Here is a 17,641-nt window from a genome sequence, read left to right as displayed (position 1 = left end):
AAAAAGCAGCTAAAAGGTCTACAAAAGGTTAAAACATTTTTTATTTTTTATTTTTTTTTACATATTATGGCTGTACAAAGTCAATATTTGACCTACTGAACAAATTTTTGTCCCAAAGGTCAAAAAGTCACTCATTGACTTCCCTTCTGATTCCAATAAGTAGCTTACAGGTCTAAAAAAGGTTTGAATTTTTTTTTTTACATATTATGGCTGTACAAAGTCCATATTTGACCTACTGAAAAAAAAAATTGTCCAAAAGGTCAAAAAGTCACTAATTGAGTTTCCTTCTGGTTCCAAAAAGTAGCTAAAAGGTCTACAAAAGGTTAAAACATTTTTTATTTTTTATTTATTTTTACATATTATGGCTGTACAAAGTCCACATTTGACCTACTGAACAATTTTTTTTCCAAAGGTCAAAAAGTCACTCATTGACATCCCTTCTGATTCCAATAAGTAGCTTACAGGTTTAAAAAAGGTTTGAATTTTTTTTTTTTTTTTTTTTTTTTACATATTATGGCTGTAAAAGAAGTACATATTTGACCTGCTGAACAAATTTTTTTTCCAAAGGTCAAAAAGTCACTCATTGACGTCCCTTCTGATTCCAATAAGTAGCTTAAAGGTTTAAAAAAGGTTTGAATTTTTTTTATTTATTTTATTTTTTTACATATTATGGCTGTAAAAGAAGTCCATATTTGACCTACTGAACAAATTTTTTTTCCAAAGGTCAAAAAGTCACTCATTGACTTTAAGTAGCTAAAAGGTCTAAAAAATGTTAATTTTTTTTTTTTTTTTTTTTTTTTTTTTTTTACATATTACGGCTGTACAAAGACCATATTTGACCTACTAAATAAATTTTTGTCCCAAAGGTCAAAAAGTCACTCATTGACTTTCCTTCTGGTTCCAAAAAGTAGCTAAAAGGTCTACAAAAGGTTAAAACATTTTTTTTTTTCTTTTTACATATTATGGCTGTACAAAGTCCATATTTGACCTACTGAACAAATTTTTTTTTCAAAGGTCAAAAAGTCACTCATTGACTTTCCTTCTGGTTCCAAAAAGTAGCTAAAAGGACTACAAAAGGTAAAAAAATTATTATTATTATTATTATTATTATTTTTTACATATTATGGCTGTACAAAGTCCATATTTGACCTACTGAACACATTTTTTTCCCAAAGGTCCAAAAGTCACTCATTGACGTCCCTTCTGATTCCAATAAGTAGCTTACAGGTCTACAAAAGGTTAGAATTTTTTTTTTTTTTTTTTTTTTTACAAAAAGCTAAAAGGTGAATTTTTTTTTTTTTTTTTTTTTTTTTTACATATTATGGCTGTACAAAGTCCATATTTTACCTACTGAACACATTTTTGTCCCAAAGGTCAAAAAGTCACTCATTGACTTCCCTTCTGATTCCAATAAGTAGCTTACAGGTCTAAAAAAGGTTTGAATTTTTTTTTACATATTATGGCTGTACAAAAAGTCCATATTTGACCTACTGAACAATTTTTTTTCCAAATGTCAAAAAGTCACTCATTGACTTTCCTTCTGGTTCCAAAAAGTAGCTGAAAGGTCTACAAAAGGTTTGAATATTTTTTTTTTTTTTTACATATTATGGCTTTACAAGAAGACCATATTTGACCTACTGAACAAATTTTTTTTCCAAAGGTCAAAAAGTCACTCATTGACTTTCCTTCTGGTTCCAAAAAGTAGCTAAAAGGTCTACAAAAGGTTAAAACATTTTTTTTTTCTTTTTACATATTATGGCTGTACAAAGTCCATATTTGACCTACTGAACAAATTTTTTTTTCAAAGGTCAAAAAGTCACTCATTGACTTTCCTTCTGGTTCCAAAAAGTAGCTAAAAGGTCTACAAAAGGTAAAAAAATTATTATTATTATTATTATTATTATTTTTTACATATTATGGCTGTACAAAGTCCATATTTGACCTACTGAACACATTTTTTTCCCAAAGGTCCAAAAGTCACTCATTGACGTCCCTTCTGATTCCAATAAGTAGCTAAAAGGTCTACAAAAGGTTAGAATTTTTTTTTTTTTTTTTTTTTTTACAAAAAGCTAAAAGGTGAATTTTTTTTTTTTTTTTTTTTTTTTTTTACATATTATGGCTGTACAAAGTCCATATTTTACCTACTGAACACATTTTTGTCCCAAAGGTCAAAAAGTCACTCATTGACTTCCCTTCTGATTCCAATAAGTAGCTTACAGGTCTAAAAAAGGTTTGAATTTTTTTTTACATATTATGGCTGTACAAAAAGTCCATATTTGACCTACTGAACAATTTTTTTTCCAAATGTCAAAAAGTCACTCATTGACTTTCCTTCTGGTTCCAAAAAGTAGCTGAAAGGTCTACAAAAGGTTTGAATATTTTTTTTTTTTTTTTACATATTATGGCTTTACAAGAAGACCATATTTGACCTACTGAACAAATTTTTTTTCCAAAGGTCAAAAAGTCACTCATTGACTTTCCTTCTGGTTCCAATAAGTAGCTTACAGGTTTAAAAAAGGTTTAATTTTTTTTATTTTTTTATTTACATATTATGGCTGTAAAAGAAGTACATATTTGATCTGATGAACAAATTATTTTTCCAATGGTCAAAAAGTCACTCATTGACGTCCCTTCTGATTCCAATAAGTAGCTTACAGGTCTAAAAAATGTAAAAAAAATATATATATATTTTTTTTTTACATATTATGGCTGTAAAAAGTCCATATTTGACCTACTGAACAAAATTTTGTCCCAAAGGTCAAAAAGTCACTCATTGACTTTCCTTCTGGTTCCAAAAAGTAGCTAAAAGGTCTACAAAAGGTTAAAACATTTTTTATTTTTTATTTTTTTGTACATATTATGGCTGTACAAAGTCAACATTTGACCTACTGAACAATTTTTTTTTTCCAAAGGTCAAAAAGAGTCTCATTGACGTCCCTTCTGATTCCAATAAGTAGCTTACAGGTCTAAAAAAGGTTTTTTTTTTACATATTATGGCTCTACAAAGTCCATATTTGACCTACTGAACATTTTTTTTTTCCAAAAGGTCAAAAAGTCACTCATTGACTTTCCCTCCTGGTTCCAATAAGTAGCTAAAAGGTCTACAAAAGGTTCAAACATTTTTTTTTTTTTATCATATTATGGCTGTACAAAGTCCATATTTGACCTACTGAACACATTTTTGTCCCAAAGGTCAAAAAGTCACTCATTGACTTCCCTTCTGATTCCAATAAGTAGCTTACAGGTCTAAAAAAGGTTTGAATTTTTTTTTTACATATTATGGCTGTACAAAGTCCACATTTGACCTACTGAACAATTTTTTTATTTACAAAGGTCAAAAAGTCACTCTTGACTTTCCCTCCTGGTTCCAATAAGTAGCTAAAAGGTCTACAAAAGGTTCAAAATTTTTTTTTTTTTTTTTTTTTTTTTTTTTTACATATTATGGCTGTACAAAGTCCATTTTGACCTACTGAACACATTTTTGTCCCAAAGGTCAAAAAGTCACTCATTGACTTCCCTTCTGATTCCAATAAGTAGCTTACAGGTCTAAAAAAGGTTTGAATTTATTTTTACATATTATGGCTGTACAAAAAGTCCATATTTGACCTACTGAACAATTTTTTTTCCAAAGGTCAAAAAGTCACTCATTGACTTTCCTTCTGGTTCCAATAAGTAGCTAAAAGGTCTACAAAAGGTTTGAATTTTTTTTTTTTTTTTTACATATTATGGCTGTACAAGAAGACCATATTTGACCTACTGAACAATTTTTTTTTCCAAAGGTCAAAAAGTCACTCATTGACTTCCCTTCGATTCCAATAAGTACCTTACAGGTCTAAAAAATGTTTGAATTTTTTTTACAAAAAGTCCATATTTGACCTACTGAACAATTTTTTTTCCAAAGGTCAAAAAGTCACTCATTGACTTTCCTTCTGGTTCCAAAAAGTAGCTAAAAGGTCTACAAAAGGTTTGAAGTTTTTTTTTTTTTTTTTTTTTACATATTATGGCTGTAAAAGAAGTACATATTTGATCTGCTGAACAAATTTTTTTTCCAATGGTCAAAAAGTCACTCATTGACGTCCCTTCTGATTCCAATAAGTAGCTTACAGGTCTAAAAAATGTTAAATTTTTTTTTTTTTTTTTTTTTACATATTATGGCTGTACAAAGTCCATATTTGACCTACTGAACACATTTTTGTCCCAAAGGTCAAAAAGTCACTCATTGACTTTCCTTCTGGTTCCAAAAAGTAGCTAAAAGGTCTACAAAAGGTTAAAACATTTTTTATTTTTTATTTTTTTGTACATATTATGGCTGTAAAAGAAGTACATATTTGATCTGCTGAACAAAAATTTTTTCCAATGGTCAAAAAGTCACTCATTGACGTCCCTTCTGATTCCAATAAGTAGCTTACAGGTCTAAAAAATGTTAAATTTTTTTTTTTTTTTTTTTTTACATATTATGGCTGTACAAAGTCCATATTTGACCTACTGAACAAATTTTTGTCCCAAAGGTCAAAAAGTCACTCATTGAGTTTCCTTCTGGTTCCAAAAAGCAGCTAAAAGGTCTACAAAAGGTTAAAACATTTTTTATTTTTTTTTATTTTTTACATATTATGGCTGTACAAAGTCCACATTTGACCTACTGAACAATTTTTTTTCCAAAGGTCAAAAAGTCACTCATTGACTTCCCTTCTGATTCCAATAAGTAGCTTACAGGTTTAAAAAAGGTTTGAATGTTTTTTTGTTTTTTGTTTTTTTTTTACATATTATGGCTGTAAAAGAAGTACATATTTGACCTGCTGAACAAATTTTTTTTCCAAAGGTCAAAAAGTCACTCATTGACGTCCCTTCTGATTCCAATAAGTAGCTTAAAGGTTTAAAAAAGGTTTGAATTTTTTTTATTTATTTTATTTTTTTACATATTATGGCTGTAAAAGAAGTACATATTTGACCTGCTGAACAAATTTTTTTTCCAAAGGTCAAAAAGTCACTCATTGACTTTAAGTAGCTAAAAGGTCTAAAAAATGTTAATTTTTTTTTTTTTTTTTTTTTTTTTTTTTTTACATATTACGGCTGTACAAAGACCATATTTGACCTACTAAATAAATTTTTGTCCCAAAGGTCAAAAAGTCACTCATTGACTTTCCTTCTGGTTCCAAAAAGTAGCTAAAAGGTCTACAAAAGGTTAAAACATTTTTTCTTTTTCTTTTTACATATTATGGCTGTACAAAGTCCATATTTGACCTACTGAACAAATTTTTTTTTCAAAGGTCAAAAAGTCACTCATTGACTTTCCTTCTGGTTCCAAAAAGTAGCTAAAAGGTCTAAAAAAGGTTTGATTTTTTTTTTACATATTATGGCTGTACAAAGTCCATATTTGACCTACTGAACACATTTTTGTCCCAAAGGTCAAAAAGTCACTCATTGTCACTCATTGTCACTCATTGTCACTCACCCTTCTGATTCCTTCTGAAAGTCACTCACCCTTCTGATTCCAATAAGTAGCTTACAGGTCTAAAAAAAGGTTTGAATTTTTTTTTACATATTATGGCTGTACAAAAAGTCCATATTTGACCTACTGAACAATTTTTTTTCCAAATGTCAAAAAGTCACTCATTGACTTTCCTTCTGGTTCCAAAAAGTAGCTAAAAGGTCTACAAAAGGTTTGAAGTTTTTTTTTTTTTTTTTTTTTACATATTATGGCTGTAAAAGAAGTACATATTTGATCTGCTGAACAAATTTTTTTTCCAATGGTCAAAAAGTCACTCATTGACGTCCCTTCTGATTCCAATAAGTAGCTTACAGGTCTAAAAAATGTTAAAATTTTTTTTTTTTTTTTTTTTACATATTATGGCTGTACAAAGTCCATATTTGACCTACTGAACACATTTTTGTCCCAAAGGTCAAAAAGTCACTCATTGACTTTCCTTCTGGTTCCAAAAAGTAGCTAAAAGGTCTACAAAAGGTTAAAACATTTTTTATTTTTTATTTTTTTGTACATATTATGGCTGTAAAAGAAGTACATATTTGATCTGCTGAACAAAAAATTTTTCCAATGGTCAAAAAGTCACTCATTGACGTCCCTTCTGATTCCAATAAGTAGCTTACAGGTCTAAAAAATGTTAAATTTTTTTTTTTTTTTTTTTTACATATTATGGCTGTACAAAGTCCATATTTGACCTACTGAACAAATTTTTGTCCCAAAGGTCAAAAAGTCACTCATTGAGTTTCCTTCTGGTTCCAAAAAGCAGCTAAAAGGTCTACAAAAGGTTAAAACATTTTTTATTTTTTTTTATTTTTTACATATTATGGCTGTACAAAGTCCACATTTGACCTACTGAACAATTTTTTTTCCAAAGGTCAAAAAGTCACTCATTGACTTCCCTTCTGATTCCAATAAGTAGCTTACAGGTTTAAAAAAGGTTTGAATGTTTTTTTTTTTTTTTTTTTTTTTTTACATATTATGGCTGTAAAAGAAGTACATATTTGACCTGCTGAACAAATTTTTTTTCCAAAGGTCAAAAAGTCACTCATTGACGTCCCTTCTGATTCCAATAAGTAGCTTAAAGGTTTAAAAAAGGTTTGAATTTTTTTTATTTATTTTATTTTTTTACATATTATGGCTGTAAAAGAAGTACATATTTGACCTGCTGAACAAATTTTTTTTCCAAAGGTCAAAAAGTCACTCATTGACTTTAAGTAGCTAAAAGGTCTAAAAAATGTTAATTTTTTTTTTTTTTTTTTTTTTTTTTTTTTTACATATTACGGCTGTACAAAGACCATATTTGACCTACTAAATAAATTTTTGTCCCAAAGGTCAAAAAGTCACTCATTGACTTTCCTTCTGGTTCCAAAAAGTAGCTAAAAGGTCTACAAAAGGTTAAAACATTTTTTCTTTTTCTTTTTACATATTATGGCTGTACAAAGTCCATATTTGACCTACTGAACAAATTTTTTTTTCAAAGGTCAAAAAGTCACTCATTGACTTTCCTTCTGGTTCCAAAAAGTAGCTAAAAGGTCTAAAAAAGGTTTGATTTTTTTTTTACATATTATGGCTGTACAAAGTCCATATTTGACCTACTGAACACATTTTTGTCCCAAAGGTCAAAAAGTCACTCATTGTCACTCATTGTCACTCATTGTCACTCACCCTTCTGATTCCTTCTGAAAGTCACTCACCCTTCTGATTCCAATAAGTAGCTTACAGGTCTAAAAAAAGGTTTGAATTTTTTTTTACATATTATGGCTGTACAAAAAGTCCATATTTGACCTACTGAACAATTTTTTTTCCAAATGTCAAAAAGTCACTCATTGACTTTCCTTCTGGTTCCAAAAAGTAGCTGAAAGGTCTACAAAAGGTTTGAATTTTTTTTTTTTTTTTTTACATATTATGGCTTTACAAGAAGACCATATTTGACCTACTGAACAAATTTTTTTTCCAAAGGTCAAAAAGAGTCTCATTGACGTCCCTTCTGATTCCAATAAGTAGCTTACAGGTCTAAAAAAGGTTTGATTTTTTTTTTTTTTTTTTTTTTTTTTTACAAAAAGCTAAAAGGTGAATTTTTTTTTTTTTTTTTTTTTTTTTACATATTATGGCTGTACAAAGTCCATATTTGACCTACTGAACACATTTTTGTCCCAAAGGTCAAAAAGTCAATCATTGACTTCCCTTCTGATTCCAAAAAGTAGCTTACAGGTCTAAAAAAGGTTTGAATATTTTTTTTACATATTATGGCTGTACAAAGTCCACATTTGACCTACTGAACAATTTTTTTATTTACAAAGGTCAAAAAGTCACTCTTGACTTTCCCTCCTGGTTCCAATAAGTAGCTAAAAGGTCTACAAAAGGTTCAAAATTTTTTTTTTTTTTTTTTTTTTTTTTTTTACATATTATGGCTGTACAAAGTCCATTTTGACCTACTGAACACATTTTTGTCCCAAAGGTCAAAAAGTCACTCATTGACTTCCCTTCTGATTCCAATAAGTAGCTTACAGGTTTAAAAAAGGTTTGAATTTTTTTTTTTTTTTTTTTTTTTTACATATTATGGCTGTAAAAGAAGTACATATTTGACCTGCTGAACAATTTTTTTTTCCAAAGGTCAAAAAGTCACTCATTGACGTCCCTTCTGATTCCAATAAGTAGCTTAAAGGTTTAAAAAAGGTTTGAATTTTTTTTATTTATTTTATTTTTTTACATATTATGGCTGTAAAAGAAGTCCATATTTGACCTACTGAACAAATTTTTTTTCCAAAGGTCAAAAAGTCACTCATTGACTTTAAGTAGCTAAAAGGTCTAAAAAATGTTAATTTTTTTTTTTTTTTTTTTTTTTTTTTTTTTACATATTACGGCTGTACAAAGACCATATTTGACCTACTAAATAAATTTTTGTCCCAAAGGTCAAAAAGTCACTCATTGACTTTCCTTCTGGTTCCAAAAAGTAGCTAAAAGGTCTACAAAAGGTAAAAAAATTATTATTATTATTATTATTATTATTTTTTACATATTATGGCTGTACAAAGTCCATATTTGACCTACTGAACAAATTTTTTTTTCAAAGGTCAAAAAGTCACTCATTGACTTTCCTTCTGGTTCCAAAAAGTAGCTAAAAGGTCTACAAAAGGTAAAAAAATTATTATTATTATTATTATTATTATTTTTTACATATTATGGCTGTACAAAGTCCATATTTGACCTACTGAACACATTTTTTTCCCAAAGGTCCAAAAGTCACTCATTGACGTCCCTTCTGATTCCAATAAGTAGCTAAAAGGTCTACAAAAGGTTAGAATTTTTTTTTTTTTTTTTTTTTTTACAAAAAGCTAAAAGGTGAATTTTTTTTTTTTTTTTTTTTTTTTTTACATATTATGGCTGTACAAAGTCCATATTTTACCTACTGAACACATTTTTGTCCCAAAGGTCAAAAAGTCACTCATTGACTTCCCTTCTGATTCCAATAAGTAGCTTACAGGTCTAAAAAAGGTTTGAATTTTTTTTTACATATTATGGCTGTACAAAAAGTCCATATTTGACCTACTGAACAATTTTTTTTCCAAATGTCAAAAAGTCACTCATTGACTTTCCTTCTGGTTCCAAAAAGTAGCTGAAAGGTCTACAAAAGGTTTGAATATTTTTTTTTTTTTTTTTTACATATTATGGCTTTACAAGAAGACCATATTTGACCTACTGAACAATTTTTTTTTCCAAAGGTCAAAAAGTCACTCATTGACTTTCCTTCTGGTTCCAATAATTAGCTTACAGGTTTAAAAAAGGTTTAATTTTTTTTATTTTTTTATTTACATATTATGGCTGTAAAAGAAGTACATATTTGATCTGATGAACAAATTATTTTTCCAATGGTCAAAAAGTCACTCATTGACGTCCCTTCTGATTCCAATAAGTAGCTTACAGGTCTAAAAAATGTAAAAAAAATATATATATTTTTTTTTTTACATATTATGGCTGTAAAAAGTCCATATTTGACCTACTGAACAAATTTTTGTCCCAAAGGTCAAAAAGTCACTCATTGACTTTCCTTCTGGTTCCAAAAAGTAGCTAAAAGGTCTACAAAAGGTTAAAACATTTTTTATTTTTTATTTTTTTGTACATATTATGGCTGTACAAAGTCAACATTTGACCTACTGAACAATTTTTTTTTTCCAAAGGTCAAAAAGAGTCTCATTGACGTCCCTTCTGATTCCAATAAGTAGCTTACAGGTCTAAAAAAGGTTTTTTTTTTACATATTATGGCTCTACAAAGTCCATATTTGACCTACTGAACATTTTTTTTTTCCAAAAGGTCAAAAAGTCACTCATTGACTTTCCCTCCTGGTTCCAATAAGTAGCTAAAAGGTCTACAAAAGGTTCAAACATTTTTTTTTTTTTATCATATTATGGCTGTACAAAGTCCATATTTGACCTACTGAACACATTTTTGTCCCAAAGGTCAAAAAGTCACTCATTGACTTCCCTTCTGATTCCAATAAGTAGCTTACAGGTCTAAAAAAGGTTTGAATTTTTTTTTTACATATTATGGCTGTACAAAGTCCACATTTGACCTACTGAACAATTTTTTTATTTACAAAGGTCAAAAAGTCACTCTTGACTTTCCCTCCTGGTTCCAATAAGTAGCTAAAAGGTCTACAAAAGGTTCAAAATTTTTTTTTTTTTTTTTTTTTTTTTTTTTACATATTATGGCTGTACAAAGTCCATTTTGACCTACTGAACACATTTTTGTCCCAAAGGTCAAAAAGTCACTCATTGACTTCCCTTCTGATTCCAATAAGTAGCTTACAGGTCTAAAAAAGGTTTGAATTTATTTTTACATATTATGGCTGTACAAAAAGTCCATATTTGACCTACTGAACAATTTTTTTTCCAAAGGTCAAAAAGTCACTCATTGACTTTCCTTCTGGTTCCAATAAGTAGCTAAAAGGTCTACAAAAGGTTTGAATTTTTTTTTTTTTTTTTACATATTATGGCTGTACAAGAAGACCATATTTGACCTACTGAACAATTTTTTTTTCCAAAGGTCAAAAAGTCACTCATTGACTTCCCTTCGATTCCAATAAGTACCTTACAGGTCTAAAAAAGGTTTGAATTTTTTTTACAAAAAGTCCATATTTGACCTACTGAACAATTTTTTTTCCAAAGGTCAAAAAGTCACTCATTGACTTTCCTTCTGGTTCCAAAAAGTAGCTAAAAGGTCTACAAAAGGTTTGAAGTTTTTTTTTTTTTTTTTTTTTACATATTATGGCTGTAAAAGAAGTACATATTTGATCTGCTGAACAAATTTTTTTTCCAATGGTCAAAAAGTCACTCATTGACGTCCCTTCTGATTCCAATAAGTAGCTTACAGGTCTAAAAAATGTTAAATTTTTTTTTTTTTTTTTTTTTTACATATTATGGCTGTATATTAAGTCCATATTTGACCTACTGAACACATTTTTGTCCCAAAGGTCAAAAAGTCACTCATTGACTTTCCTTCTGGTTCCAAAAAGTAGCTAAAAGGTCTACAAAAGGTTAAAACATTTTTTATTTTTTATTTTTTTGTACATATTATGGCTGTAAAAGAAGTACATATTTGATCTGCTGAACAAAAAATTTTTCCAATGGTCAAAAAGTCACTCATTGACGTCCCTTCTGATTCCAATAAGTAGCTTACAGGTCTAAAAAATGTTAAATTTTTTTTTTTTTTTTTTTTACATATTATGGCTGTACAAAGTCCATATTTGACCTACTGAACAAATTTTTGTCCCAAAGGTCAAAAAGTCACTCATTGAGTTTCCTTCTGGTTCCAAAAAGCAGCTAAAAGGTCTACAAAAGGTTAAAACATTTTTTATTTTTTTTTATTTTTTACATATTATGGCTGTACAAAGTCCACATTTGACCTACTGAACAATTTTTTTTCCAAAGGTCAAAAAGTCACTCATTGACTTCCCTTCTGATTCCAATAAGTAGCTTACAGGTTTAAAAAAGGTTTGAATGTTTTTTTTTTTTTTTTTTTTTTTTTTACATATTATGGCTGTAAAAGAAGTACATATTTGACCTGCTGAACAAATTTTTTTTCCAAAGGTCAAAAAGTCACTCATTGACGTCCCTTCTGATTCCAATAAGTAGCTTAAAGGTTTAAAAAAGGTTTGAATTTTTTTTATTTATTTTATTTTTTTACATATTATGGCTGTAAAAGAAGTACATATTTGACCTGCTGAACAAATTTTTTTTCCAAAGGTCAAAAAGTCACTCATTGACTTTAAGTAGCTAAAAGGTCTAAAAAATGTTAATTTTTTTTTTTTTTTTTTTTTTTTTTTTTTTACATATTACGGCTGTACAAAGACCATATTTGACCTACTAAATAAATTTTTGTCCCAAAGGTCAAAAAGTCACTCATTGACTTTCCTTCTGGTTCCAAAAAGTAGCTAAAAGGTCTACAAAAGGTTAAAACATTTTTTCTTTTTCTTTTTACATATTATGGCTGTACAAAGTCCATATTTGACCTACTGAACAAATTTTTTTTTCAAAGGTCAAAAAGTCACTCATTGACTTTCCTTCTGATTCCAATAAGTAGCTTACAGGTCTAAAAAAAGGTTTGAATTTTTTTTTACATATTATGGCTGTACAAAAAGTCCATATTTGACCTACTGAACAATTTTTTTTCCAAATGTCAAAAAGTCACTCATTGACTTTCCTTCTGGTTCCAAAAAGTAGCTGAAAGGTCTACAAAAGGTTTGAATTTTTTTTTTTTTTTTTTTACATATTATGGCTTTACAAGAAGACCATATTTGACCTACTGAACAAATTTTTTTTCCAAAGGTCAAAAAGAGTCTCATTGACGTCCCTTCTGATTCCAATAAGTAGCTTACAGGTCTAAAAAAGGTTTGATTTTTTTTTTTTTTTTTTTTTTTTTACAAAAAGCTAAAAGGTGAATTTTTTTTTTTTTTTTTTTTTTTTTTACATATTATGGCTGTACAAAGTCCATATTTGACCTACTGAACACATTTTTTTCCCAAAGGTCAAAAAGTCAATCATTGACTTCCCTTCTGATTCCAAAAAGTAGCTTACAGGTCTAAAAAAGGTTTGAATTTTTTTTTTACATATTATGGCTGTACAAAGTCCACATTTGACCTACTGAACAATTTTTTTATTTACAAAGGTCAAAAAGTCACTCTTGACTTTCCCTCCTGGTTCCAATAAGTAGCTAAAAGGTCTACAAAAGGTTCAAAATTTTTTTTTTTTTTTTTTTTTTTTTTTTTACATATTATGGCTGTACAAAGTCCATTTTGACCTACTGAACACATTTTTGTCCCAAAGGTCAAAAAGTCACTCATTGACTTCCCTTCTGATTCCAATAAGTAGCTTACAGGTCTAAAAAAGGTTTGAATTTATTTTTACATATTATGGCTGTACAAAAAGTCCATATTTGACCTACTGAACAATTTTTTTTCCAAAGGTCAAAAAGTCACTCATTGACTTTCCTTCTGGTTCCAATAAGTAGCTAAAAGGTCTACAAAAGGTTTGAATTTTTTTTTTTTTTTTTACATATTATGGCTGTACAAGAAGACCATATTTGACCTACTGAACAATTTTTTTTTCCAAAGGTCAAAAAGTCACTCATTGACTTCCCTTCGATTCCAATAAGTACCTTACAGGTCTAAAAAAGGTTTGAATTTTTTTTACAAAAAGTCCATATTTGACCTACTGAACAATTTTTTTTCAAAGGTCAAAAAGTCACTCATTGACTTTCCTTCTGGTTCCAAAAAGTAGCTAAAAGGTCTACAAAAGGTTTGAAGTTTTTTTTTTTTTTTTTTTTTTACATATTATGGCTGTAAAAGAAGTACATATTTGATCTGCTGAACAAATTTTTTTTCCAATGGTCAAAAAGTCACTCATTGACGTCCCTTCTGATTCCAATAAGTAGCTTACAGGTCTAAAAAATGTTAAATTTTTTTTTTATTTTTTTTTTACATATTATGGCTGTACAAAGTCCATATTTGACCTACTGAACACATTTTTGTCCCAAAGGTCAAAAAGTCACTCATTGACTTTCCTTCTGGTTCCAAAAAGTAGCTAAAAGGTCTACAAAAGGTTAAAACATTTTTTATTTTTTATTTTTTTGTACATATTATGGCTGTAAAAGAAGTACATATTTGATCTGCTGAACAAAAATTTTTTCCAATGGTCAAAAAGTCACTCATTGACGTCCCTTCTGATTCCAATAAGTAGCTTACAGGTCTAAAAAATGTTAAATTTTTTTTTTTTTTTTTTTTACATATTATGGCTGTACAAAGTCCATATTTGACCTACTGAACAAATTTTTGTCCCAAAGGTCAAAAAGTCACTCATTGAGTTTCCTTCTGGTTCCAAAAAGCAGCTAAAAGGTCTACAAAAGGTTAAAACATTTTTTTATTTTTTTTTATTTTTTACATATTATGGCTGTACAAAGTCCACATTTGACCTACTGAACAATTTTTTTTCCAAAGGTCAAAAAGTCACTCATTGACTTCCCTTCTGATTCCAATAAGTAGCTTACAGGTTTAAAAAAGGTTTGAATGTTTTTTTGTTTTTTGTTTTTTTTTACATATTATGGCTGTAAAAGAAGTACATATTTGACCTGCTGAACAATTTTTTTTTCCAAAGGTCAAAAAGTCACTCATTGACGTCCCTTCTGATTCCAATAAGTAGCTTAAAGGTTTAAAAAAGGTTTGAATTTTTTTTATTTATTTTATTTTTTTACATATTATGGCTGTAAAAGAAGTACATATTTGACCTGCTGAACAAATTTTTTTTCCAAAGGTCAAAAAGTCACTCATTGACTTTAAGTAGCTAAAAGGTCTAAAAAATGTTAATTTTTTTTTTTTTTTTTTTTTTTTTTTTTTTTACATATTACGGCTGTACAAAGACCATATTTGACCTACTAAATAAATTTTTGTCCCAAAGGTCAAAAAGTCACTCATTGACTTTCCTTCTGGTTCCAAAAAGTAGCTAAAAGGTCTACAAAAGGTTAAAACATTTTTTCTTTTTCTTTTTACATATTATGGCTGTACAAAGTCCATATTTGACCTACTGAACACATTTTTGTCCCAAAGGTCAAAAAGTCACTCATTGTCACTCATTGTCACTCATTGTCACTCACCCTTCTGATTCCTTCTGAAAGTCACTCACCCTTCTGATTCCAATAAGTAGCTTACAGGTCTAAAAAAGGTTTGAATTTTTTTTTACATATTATGGCTGTACAAAAAGTCCATATTTGACCTACTGAACAATTTTTTTTCCAAATGTCAAAAAGTCACTCATTGACTTTCCTTCTGGTTCCAAAAAGTAGCTGAAAGGTCTACAAAAGGTTTGAATTTTTTTTTTTGTTTTTTACATATGGCTTTACAAGAAGACCATATTTGACCTACTGAACAAATTTTTTTTCCAAAGGTCAAAAAGAGTCTCATTGACGTCCCTTCTGATTCCAATAAGTAGCTTACAGGTCTAAAAAAGGTTTGAATTTTTTTTTTTTTTTTTTTTTTTTACAAAAAGCTAAAAGGTGAATTTTTTTTTTTTTTTTTTTTTTTTTACATATTATGGCTGTACAAAGTCCATATTTGACCTACTGAACACATTTTTGTCCCAAAGGTCAAAAAGTCAATCATTGACTTCCCTTCTGATTCCAAAAAGTAGCTTACAGGTCTAAAAAAGGTTTGAATTTTTTTTTTACATATTATGGCTGTACAAAAAGTCCATATTTGACCTACTGAATAATTTTTTTTCCAATGGTCAAAAAGTCACTCATTGACTTTCCTTCTGGTTCCAAAAAGTAGCTGAAAGGTCTACAAAAGGTTTGAATTTTTTTTTTTTTTTACATATTATGGCTTTACAAGAAGACCATATTTGACCTACTGAACAAATTTTTTTTCCAAAGGTCAAAAAGTCACTCATTGACTTCCCTTCTGATTCCAATAAGTAGCTTACAGGTTTAAAAAAGGTTTAATTTTTTTTTATTTTTTTATTTACATATTATGGCTGTAAAATAAGTACATATTTGATCTGCTGAACAAATTTTTTTTCCAATGGTCAAAAAGTCACTCATTGACGTCCCTTCTGATTCCAATAAGTAGCTTACAGGTCTAAAAAAGGTTTGAATTTTTTTTAATTTTTTTTATTTACATATTATGGCTGTAAAAGAAGTACATATTTGCCCTACTGAACAATTTTTTTTTCAAAGGTCAAAAAGTCACTCATTGACTTTACTTCTGGTTCCAATAAGTAGCTAAAAGGTCTACAAAAGGTTTTTTTTTTTTTTTACATATTATGGCTGTACAAGAAGTCCATGTTTGACCTACTGAACAAAATTTTTGTCCCAAAGGTCAAAAAGTCATTCATTAACGTCCCTTCTGGTTCCAATAAGTAGCTAAAAGGTCTACAAAAGTCGAGTTCTTGAATGCAATGAAATGCAAAATCACTTGTCTCTTCAATGCACACCGAGTCTTGTATGCATTGCAATGCAAAAGTACTAATCTCGTCAATGCACACCGAGTGTTTGAATGCAATGCAATACAAAATCACTTGTCTCTTAAATGCACACCGAGTTCTTGAATGCAATGCAAAATCATTTGTCTCTTCAATGCACAAAAAGTTCTTAAATGCAATGCAATGCAAAATCACTTGTCTCTTCAATGCACACAAAAAGTTATTATATACAATGCAATACAAAATCACTTGTCTCTTCAATGCAAAAAAAGTTCTTATATGCAATGCAATGAAAAATCACTTGTCTCTTTAATGCACAACAAGTTCTTATATGCAATGCAAAAGCACATCTCAATGCACAATGAGTTCTGTATGCATTGCAATGCAAAATCACTTGTCTCCAATGCACAATGAGTTTAGTATGCATTACAATGCAACAGCACTAACTTGTCATTTCACAAGTTTTTTTTTCACAAAATGTGTTTTTGTATGCATTGCAATGCAAAACCAATATTCTCTTCATTGCACACCGAGTGTTTGAATGCATTGCAATACAAAATCACTTGTCTCTTCAATGCACGAGTTCTTGAATGCAATGCAATAAAAAATCACTTGTCTCTTCAAGGCACACAAAGTTCTAATATGCAATGCAATGCAAAAGCACTAATCTCGTCAATGCACGCGTTTTTTTTAATGCAATGCAAAAGCACTAATTTGTTCAATGCACACCGAGTCTTGTATGCATTGCAATGCAAAAGTACTAATCTCTTAAATGCACACCGAGTGTTTGAATGCAATGCAAAATAAAATCACTTGTCTCTTCAATGCACATCGAGTTCTTGAATGCAATGCAATGCAAAATCACGTCTCTTCAAAGCACAAAAAGTTCTTATATGCAATGCAAAATCACTTGTCTCTATAATGCACAATGAGTTAAGTATGCATTGCAAAGCAAAAGCACTATTCTCTTAAATGCACACCGAGTTCTTGAATGCAATGCAAAATCATTTGTCTCTTCAATGCACAAAAAGTTCTTAAATGCAATGCAATGCAAAATCACTTGTCTCTTCAATGCACAAAAAGTTATTATATGCAATGCAATACAAAATCACTTGTCCCTTCAATGCACAAAAAGTTCTTATATGCAATGCAATGAAAAATAACTTGTCTCTTTAATGCACAAGTTCTTATATGCAATGCAAGTCATCTCAATTTACAACGAGTTCTGTATGCATTGCAAAGCAAAATCACTTGTCTCCAATGCACAATGAGTTTAGGATGCATTACAATGCAACAGCACTAACTCGTCATTTCACAAGTTTTTTTAATGCTATGCAATGCAAACGCACTAATCTAGTCATTGCACAATGTGTTTTGTGTGCATTGCAATGCAAAACCACTATTTTATTAAATGCACAACGAGTTCTTGAATGCAATGCAATGCAAAATAACTTGTCTCTTCAATGCACAGAAAGTTCTTATATGCAATGCAATAGCACTAATCTGTTCAATGCACACCGAGTCTTGTATGCATTGCATATAAGAACTTTTTGAACATAAGAACATACTAATCTCATCAATGCACAAGTTTTTTTTTATTGCGTTGCAATGCAAACACACTAATCTATTCAATGCACAATGTGTTTTGCGTGCATTGCAATCCAAAACCACTATTCTCTTTAATACAAAATG

The sequence above is a fragment of the Gobio gobio genome, assembly GCF_949357685.1.
Source record: "Gobio gobio genome assembly, chromosome: 1".
Taxonomy (NCBI): domain Eukaryota; kingdom Metazoa; phylum Chordata; class Actinopteri; order Cypriniformes; family Gobionidae; genus Gobio; species Gobio gobio.
Note: the sequence above shows the minus strand (reverse complement) of the source record.